The sequence below is a fragment of the Palaemon carinicauda genome, chromosome 18 (assembly GCF_036898095.1).
Source record: "Palaemon carinicauda isolate YSFRI2023 chromosome 18, ASM3689809v2, whole genome shotgun sequence".
Classification (NCBI taxonomy): domain Eukaryota; kingdom Metazoa; phylum Arthropoda; class Malacostraca; order Decapoda; family Palaemonidae; genus Palaemon; species Palaemon carinicauda.
This window is the reverse complement of record NC_090742.1, coordinates 65678911-65688910: the sequence shown is the minus strand read 5'-3', so window position 1 is coordinate 65688910 and position 10000 is coordinate 65678911.

Sequence of the window (10000 nt, the reverse complement as noted above, 5' to 3'; positions counted from 1 at the left end):
TAACTTCTACTTTCAATTCGTGCATTAATAAAAACAAAATAATGATTGATAAAGCCCCCCCTTTTTTCATACGAATTCCATTTGTTTATATTTTTCCTTAAGAAGAAGAAGAAGAACAAGAAGAAGAAGAACAAGAAGAAGAACAAGAAGAAGAAGAAGAAGAAGAAGAAGAACAAGAACAAGAACAAGAACAAGAACAAGAACAAGAAGAAGAAGAAGAAGAACAAGAACAAGAAGAAGAAGAAGAAGAAGAACAAGAAGAAGAACAAGAACAAGAACAAGAAGAAGAACAAGAACAAGAACAAGAACAAGAACAAGAAGAAGAACAAGAACAAGAACAAGAACAAGAAGAAGAACAAGAACAAGAACAAGAAGAACAAGAACAAGAACAAGAAGAAGAACAAGAACAAGAAGAAGAACAAGAAGAAGAACAAGAACAAGAACAAGAAGAAGAACAAGAACAAGAAGAAGAACAAGAACAAGAACAAGAAGAAGAACAAGAACAAGAACAAGAACAAGAACAAGAACAAGAAGAAGAAGAAGAAGAAGAAGAAGAAGAAGAACAAGAACAAGAAGAAGAAGAAGAAGAAGAAGAAGAAGAAGAAGAAGAAGAAGAAGAAGAAGAAGAAGAAGAAGAAGAAGAAGACCATCAATTTTTATTTCATGGATTTATAAAAACAAAAACAGAAATGATTGTCATATCTTAAATGTATTACATATACGATATATAGAGAGAGTTCGAAGTGTATGAATCCTTCAAGAGTAATGGAACTGACAGGAATATAATGTTATCTATGACCGTGTAATATTCTATTCCATTCTCTAGTTATGAATGACCACATGTCGGTATTTATATTTATATTATTATTATTATTATTATTATTATTATTATTATTATTATTATTATTATTATTTGCTAAGATACAACCCTAGTTGTAAAAACAGAATGCTATAAGCCCGAGGGCTCCTACAGGGAAAATAGGAAAAGAAATAAGGATTCTACAAGTAAAGTAATTAACAATTAAAATAAAATATTTTAAAAACAGTAACATTAAAATTAATATTTCATATAAACTATAGAAACTTTAAAGAGGAAGAGAAATTAGATAGAAGTGTGTGATGAGTGTACCCTCAAACAAGAGAACTCTAACCCTAAGACAGTGGAAGACCATGGTACAGAGGATATGGCACTAGTTAAGACCGGAGAACAGTGGTTTGATTTTGGAGTGTCCTTCTCCTGGAAGAGTTGCTTACCATTGCTAAAGAGTCTCCTCTATCCTATGTTGGTACGAAAATTATCGCAATCTATATTCCATTGGGTACTAAAAGAGAAAAACTACATAACATTACCGATGTAACAGCGGCTAAAAATTAAATCAAGAAAATTCATAAAAAAAAATAAATTAGATAATTTTAAAATTTTTCACAAACAAAAAAAAAAAAATATGCATAAAGGTTTGCACCCTATATGCATAAATCATTTATTTCGTAATAAAAATGTAAGATCTATACTGTAAGAACACGATATTGCCTATAAACGAGAGAAAAAAAAAAGGCACAAATTACAGGCGCCATATCTGAGCCTGAAAGATTTTCCAATATAACCGTGAAAAGCTTCAAGTTATTTTGGAAATTGACACGAAAGTCAATATTCCCATAACTGCGAGTATTCGAGTCAAAAGCAACTCGCAAGTAAAGAGATTACTCTCGCGTAAAAAAACAAGTAAAAATAGTTTCTCGCGTATAAAGCAACTTAAATATAGATTCTCTGACATAAAACAAGTAAAAAAATAGATTCTCGCGTATAAAACAAGTAAAAAAATAGATTCTTTGGTATAAAACAAATAAAAATTAGATAATCGCGTATAAAACAACTTAAAAATAGATTCTCGTGTATAAAACAAGTAAAAAATAGATTCTTGCGTATAAAACAACTTAAAAATAGATTCTCTCGCATAAAAAAAGTAAAAAAAACAAAAAAAAAAAAAAAAAACAGTAAAAAATAGATTTTACCATACAAAAAAAGTATAAAATAGACTTTCGCTTATAATACAAACAAAAATAGATTTTCGCGTATAAAATAAGTATAAAAAGATTCTCACTTATAAAAAAATGCGTACAACATACTAAAATAAAAATAAATTGTCGTGTACAAAATAAACAAATAAAAAAAAAAGGTTCCCGTGTACAAAACAAGAAAAAAAAAATTCTCACCTATAAAATAAGTAAAAAATAATTATATTATTTACATCAGCAAATAAATAACATAGTATGAGACATATTAGAAACTCTTCCACGCTTGTTACTCCATTTAGGAATCCATTCCGAAATCGATATACATGACGCAGTAGACGCCTTCGAAAACAAATCAATGTCCGTGAAATGTTAAGTCTTAAAGAGCAAATCTACAAATTGACTATAACAAAGAGCTCTCAAAGGTGTATGAACAGCAGACGAATAGCGACGCACAAATAGCAAACAAATACATTGGAGACTTGAGAATGTTGAGGTAAATTACGGGAATATCGCTTCTGAAAGATAGGAAAATTATGAAAAAAGGGAATATCGCTCTTGAAAGATTGAGAAATAAAGAAAAAATTGGTAGGCGTAGTAACGATTACAGAGAGAATAAGAGTTGAGAATGTTGAGGTAGATTACGGGAATATCGCTTCTGAAAGATAGGAAAATTATGAAAAAAATGGCAGGCGTAGTAACGATTACAGAGAGAAAGAGAGTTGAGAATGTTGAGGTAGATTACGGGAATATCGCTTTTGATTACAGAGAGAATAAGAGTTGAGAATGTTGACGCTTCTGAAAGATTGGAAAATGATGATAAAAATGGCAGGCGTAGTATAGATTACAGAGAGAATAAGACTTGAGAATGTTGAAGTAGATTACGGGAATATCGCTCTTGAAAGATTGGAAAATTATGAAAGAATTGGCAGGCATAGTAATGATTACAGAGAGTATAAGAATTGAGAATGTTGAGGTGGAGTATGGGAATATAGCTGCTTGAAAGATTGGAAAATTAAGAAAGAATTGGCAGGCGTAGTAATGATTACAGAGAGAATAAGAGTTGAGAATGTTGAGGTGGAGTATGGGAATATCGCTGCTTGAAAGATTGGAAAATTACGAAAGAATGGCAGGCGTAGTAAAGATTACAGAGAGAATAAGAGTTGAGAATGTTGAAGTAGATTACAGAAATATCGCTCTTGAAAGATTGGAAAATTATGAAAGAATTGGCAGGCATAGTAATGATTACAGAGAGTATAAGAATTGAGAATGTTGAGGTGGAGTATGGGAATATAGCTGCTTGAAAGATTGGAAAATTAAGAAAGAATTGGCAGGCGTAGTAAAGATTACAAAGAATAAGAGTTGAGAATATTGAGGTGGATTATGGGAATATAGCTGTTTAAAAGATTGGAAAATTAAGAAAGAATTGGCAGGCGTAGTAAAGATTACAGAGAGAATAAGAGTTGAGAATGTTGAGATGAAGAATGAGAATATCGCGTTAGAAAGATTAGAAAACTACGAAAGAAGAATGGCAGGCGTAATAAAGATTACAGAGAGGATAAGAGTTTCACGACTGAAATGGTGAGGAGGGTGTGAGAAGGGATTGGGAGGAACCTGTTACGGGGAGAAGATCAGGAGCGAGGAAGATAATTAGATGGCGAAACAAGGTGAAGGATGATACGGAGAGAAGAGATTTGGTAGAACAGGATACCTTTGATAGAAGGCACTGGAGGGGACGCATCAGGCAACCGACAATTTAATGTAGAAATAACGAAGACATGACTTCAATTTCCTACTATTATTACACACTCCAGTTTTATCTGCCTTTTCCTAAGCTGTTCGTCTTATTTTCTTCTCTTATCTTTAAAATTCATATATAATCGACGTTATCTATATTTTCTTTTATCCATTGTTTTTCCTGGCATTCTTAATCTCCTTCAATTCATTATACTCTTCATCCCGTTTTAGTCGCTATTTATCGTATTCGCAATCCTTCTATTAATGCTATTATATATATATATATATATATATATATATATATATATATATATGTGTGTGTGTGTGTGTGTGTATAATCTTTATATATATATATTACACAAGTGTGTATGTATATATGTACATAATCTTTTCTATATCATCATATTAATTTGATACCTAATATAATATTCATTCAAATCCATCTCTCTCTCTCTCTCTCTCTCTCTCTCTCTCTCTCTCTCTCTCTCTCTCTCTCTCTCTCTCTCTCTCTCTCTCTCTCTCACCGGCTATATTCCGTACCTTAATTCCTACCTGCCAATTTTATACCTAATCATTCTAATATAATAGCATTATTTATGAAAAATAAATTACACAATACGTATAATCATAATACACCATACCTACACGGGCATATATCCCCACGGGGAATGAATACCTGATTGATTTAGCATTTAAACAAACCTTATAATAAAAATGGTAAAAAACAGAGACGTAAATACTAATCACGTTGGAGGATATCAACAAAGTGATTATGTAGCAGGTAAAAATGGTGGTTGAGCAACATGATGAGAGGAATGGGTCCTGTAAATGTGAAAAAAAAAAGTTACAACTCAAATAATTTTTGAGTTGAATGAAAGATGCCAAAGGTAAACTAACAAAATTAACAGTTACAGCTGAAACTACGAATATATATATATATATATATATATATATATATATATATATATCATGAACAACAATAAAAGTATATCAAATTATTAATTCATCCAATGCCAAAAAAAAAAATTAAAAAAAAATTAAAGACTCTCATCTCAATATCTATAATGGCTTCAAAGTAAATATTGGATTCCATGGCTCATTAAATATTAATTTTTACGTACTAGATTAAAATAGCTTGCGGGTATTTCGAGAGCAAATCTAGAATATTACTATATTCATTTATAATTCTTTATAAAATAAAAGGTCAGATGAAATACGTTTCATTTCGGAGCAAAATTCATAGGGGTAAAGATATTAATCTATTTTATAGTTTATTTTCTCGGGTCAACTTTAGGGCAGAGTAAATGAAACATAATATTCTCCTACACTATGAAACAGGATAACTGTCATAAGTTTTAGTACCTGCTTCTTTCCCAATAATGGTCAGCTTTGGCATTTTGTACCTACTTAGGTTTTCCCTGACATTTTTTATATTTCACTCAATAAAAACGTAATTAAACGGCCAAAATTTCATGAATCAAAAGGTGTTTTCGTCTTCTCATTTCCTATAGTTAACTATTTCAGTTACATGAAACGGTGGAAGAGCCATCAACCACAAGATCAGCTGATCACCAAAACAATCCAAAGCTACCCAAGTGTTTACGAGTTCCCGTCCGGTAACAAGGTGCGAGCAATCTATGCGCGCGTGTGTGTGTGTGTGTGTGTGTGTGGTTGGAGCCACTTCGGCTGGTACGTTACGTTATAATGTGTTTAATTTTGTATACTACAAGTAATTCACTGATAAAACAAAAATGTTAGAATGAATTCAGAAATATATTTCAAGAATGATTATCCTCTTCGAAGGGTTTTCAAAAGCAATAGTTGAAATTGTTATAAAATAACATGAATTTCTGCACGGATGAAATACCTAACATTGAATAATTTTGAAATTGAGAGAGTTTCCCTTAAATTATCCATTGACTACCGAAGAAAATTACGTTTAATTTATTAATATTATAATGAACAACACATATGAAAGTGAAGAACCAAAAATGTATGCAAAGTAATAATAATAATAATAATAATAATAATAATAATAATAATAATAATAATATTATTAATTTCATAAATATTAACAAGCGTCTTATGATTACATCAAAGGACAGTTTAAAAAATACATCATCACCATCTCCTACGCCTATTGACGCAAAGGGCCTCCGATAGATTTTACGAGTCGACTCTATCTTGAGCTTTTAAACCAAGGCTCTATATTGGCCTTGTTTTAAACCAATACTTCTACATTCATCTCCTACTCCACGCTTCACAGGCCACAGCCATGTAGGCCTGGGTCTTCCAACTCTTCTAGTCCCTTGTGGAGCCCAGTTGAAAGTTTAGTTTAAAGTGAACTCTTATAAAATTCACTCTATTCAAGCAAGGACAGAGAGAGAGAGAGAGAGAGAGAGAGAGAGAGAGAGAGAGAGAGAGAGAGATATTCCTTTATTTTATAAATGTGTAATATCGCACCAGACGGAGACAATCAGAGAGAGAGAGAGAGAGAGATAGAGAGAGAGAGAGAGAGAAAGAAAGAGATTCCTTTATTTTATAAATGCGTAATATCGCACCAGACGGAGATAATGAGAGAGAGAGAGAGAGAGAGAGAGAGAGAGAGAGAGAGAGAGGTTCCTGTATTTTATAAATGAGTAATATCGCACCAGAGAGAGAGAGAGAGAGAGAGAGAGAGAGAGAGAGAGAGAGAGAGAGAGAGAGAGAGGTTCCTGTATTTTATAAATGAGTAATATCGCACCAGAGAGAGAGAGAGAGAGAGAGAGATTCCTGTATTTTATAAATGAGTAATATCGCACCAGACAGAGAGAGAGAGAGAGAGAGAGAGAGAGGGGTTCCTGTATTTTATAAATGAGTAATATCGCACCAGAGAGAGAGAGAGAGAGAGAGAGAGAGAGAGAGAGAGAGATTCCTGTATTTTATAAATGAGTAATATCGCACCAGACAGAGAGAGAGAGAGAGAGAGAGGGGTTCCTGTATTTTATAAATGAGTAATATCGCACCAGAGAGAGAGAGAGAGAGAGAGAGAGAGAGGTTCCTGTATTTTATAAATGAGTAATATCGCACCAGACAGAGAGAGAGAGAGAGAGAGAGAGAGAGAGAGAGAGAGAGACATCAACTGAGCAGTACCATAAACCATAATTTGTCCCAGTCTTGGATAGCAAATTCCACCGCGAATAAAAACGTAAGAGGAACGAGGTGTTAACTCCCATAAACTTTCTATTCCAAATCCGTCCAAAATCCTCTGCCGGTCCTTTCCTATCCCCTTCTCACTCCGCAGCTCATTATTCCTTAATCCCCTTTGGGGATTTGTCTTCCAATCATTCCCCAGTTAGGGTGTGTGTGTGTCACCCGGACTTCATAATTGAAACGTATGCTAAGCTATGCAAAAAAAAACAAAAAAGATGTGACAGTTCTGTTGAGAAAGTCTGATACCATTCTAATATAATTATAATCTCTCTCCCTCTCTCTTTCTCTGATTATTTCCGTCTGGTGAGATATTACTCATTAATAAAATAAAGGAATCTCTCTCTCTCTCTCTCTCTGATTATCTCCGTCTGGAGCGATATTACTCATTTATAAAATAAAGGAATCTCTCTCTCTCTCTCTCTCTCTCTCTCTCTCTCTCTCTCTCTCTCTCTCTCTCTCTCATTACCGTCGTCAGTTGCGATATTACTCATTTATAGAATAAAAGAATCTCTCTCTCTCTCTCTCTATCTCTCATTATCGTCGTCAGTTGCGATATTACTCATAAAATAAAGGAATCTCTCTCTCTCTCTCTCTCTCCTCTCTCTCTCTCTCTCTCTCTCTCTCTCTCTCTCTGTCATATATAAAGAGTAAAGAGAGGAATGTTGAAGGCTCAATGTCGCGGTTTTCTTCTTTAAGCAAGACTGCTTCATTTCCGCATCCATAAACACGCACACACCAACAATAACGTGATTACCCCTGGGGCTCTTGAAAAGTAAACATTAAATATCCTGAAAAAGGATATAATCACAGGCTTAGTTAAGCCTAGAAACCACAAAGAAACAACTAAACCCAGCTTTCACGACCTGAATATTACCTCTCAAGCCATTAGCTTCCCAACCGCAGAAGTCTTCCGGTAATGTTTCAATATACTTAGATGTATATAAAGATTTCACATATAAGTTTAAATCTTGCGAGAATAAGAATAGAATAATAATAAAAAAGGAAAGACTAAAGAAAGGGTATATAAGAAATAAGAATAAAAAGGGAAATTAAAGAAATGGTATATATTACGAAATAAGGATAGAAAAGGAAACACTAAAGAAAGGGGATATAATGAGAAATAAGAATAAATATGGAGATTAAAGAAAGGGGATATAATAAGAAATAAGAATAAAAAGGAGACTAAAGAAAGGGTATATAATAAGAAATACGAATAAAAATGGAGACTAAAGAAAGGGGATATAATAAGAAATAAGAATAATAAAGGGAGATTAAAGAAAGGGGGTATAAAAATAAGAAATAAGGATAGAAAAGGAAAGCCTAAAGAAATGGGATATAAGTAATAAGAATAAAAATGGAGAATAAAGAAAGAGGATATAATAAGAAATAAGAATAAAAAAGGAGATTAAAGAAAGGGGGTATAATAAGAAATACGAATAAAAAGGGAGACTAAAGAAAGGGAATATAATAAGAAATAAGGATAAAAAGGGATATAAAAGAAATGGGATATAATAAGAAATAAGGATAGAAAAGGAAAGACTAACGAAATAGGATATAAGAAATAATAAAGGGAAATTAAAGAAATGGTATATAATAAGAAATAAGGATAGAAAAGGAAAGCCTAAAGAAAGGGGATATAATAAGAAATAAGAATAAAAAGGGAGATTAAAGAATTGGCATATAATAAGAAATAAGGATAGAAAAGGAAAGATTAAAGAAATGGGACATAAGAAATAAAAAGGGAAATTAAAGAAATGGTATATAAGAAGAAATAAGGATAGAAAAGGAAAGACTAAAGAAATTGGATGTAATAAGAAATAAGAATAAATAGGGAGATTAAAGAAATGGGATATAATAAGGAATAAGAATAAAAAGGGAGATTAAAGAAATGGTATATAATAAGAAATAAGGATAGAAAAGACAAGATTAAAGAAATAGGATATAGGAAATAATAAAAAGGGAAATTAAAGAAATTGTATATAAGAAGAAATAAGGATAGAAAAGGAAACGCTAATGAAATGGGATATAAGAAATAAAAATAAGAAGGAAGATTAAAAAAATGTTATATAAGAAGAAATAAGGATACAAAAGGAAAGACTAACGAAATAGGATATAAGAAATAATAAAAAGGGAAATTAAAGAAATGGTATATAATAAGAAATAAGGATAGAAAAGAAAAGATTAAAGAAATAGGATATAGGAAATAATAAAAAGGGAAATTGAAGAAATGGTATATAAGAAGAAATAAGGATAAAAAAGGAGACTAAAGAAATGGGACAATAAGAAATAAGAATAAAAAGAAAGATTAAAGAAATGGTATATAACAAGAAATAAGGATAGAAAAGGAAAGATTACAGAAATAGCATATAGGAAATAATAAAAAGGGAAATTAAGGAAATGGTATATAAGAAGAAATAAGTATAGAAAAGGAAAGACTAAAGAAAGGGGATATAAGAAATAAGAATAAAAAAGGAGATTATAGAAATGGTATATCATAAGAAATAAGGATAGAAAAGGAAAGATTAAAGAAATGGGATATAATAAGAAATACGAATAAAAATGGAGACTAAAGAAATGGGATATAATAAGAAATAAGAATAAGAAGGAAGATTACAGAAATGGTATATAATGAGAAATAAGTATAGAAAAGGAAAGCCTAAAGAAATGGGATATAATAAAAAAAAAAAGGAAAGGCTAAAAAATGGGATATAAGAAATAAGGATAGAAAAGGAAAGATTAGAGAAATGGGGTATAATAAAAATAAAATAAGAATAAAAAAGGAAAGGCTAAAACACGGGATATAAGAAATAATGATAGAAAAGGAAAGACTAAAGAAATAGGGTATAATAAAAAAAAATAAAAATAAAAAAGGAAAGGCTAAAAAATGGGATATAAGATATAAGGATAGAAAAGGAAAGACTAGAGAAATGGGGTATAATAAAAAAAAAATAAGAATAAAAAAGGAAAGGCTAAAAATGGGATATAAGAAATAAGGATAGAAAACGAAAGACTAAAGAAATGGGGTATAATAAAAAAAAATAAAAATAAAAAAGGGAAA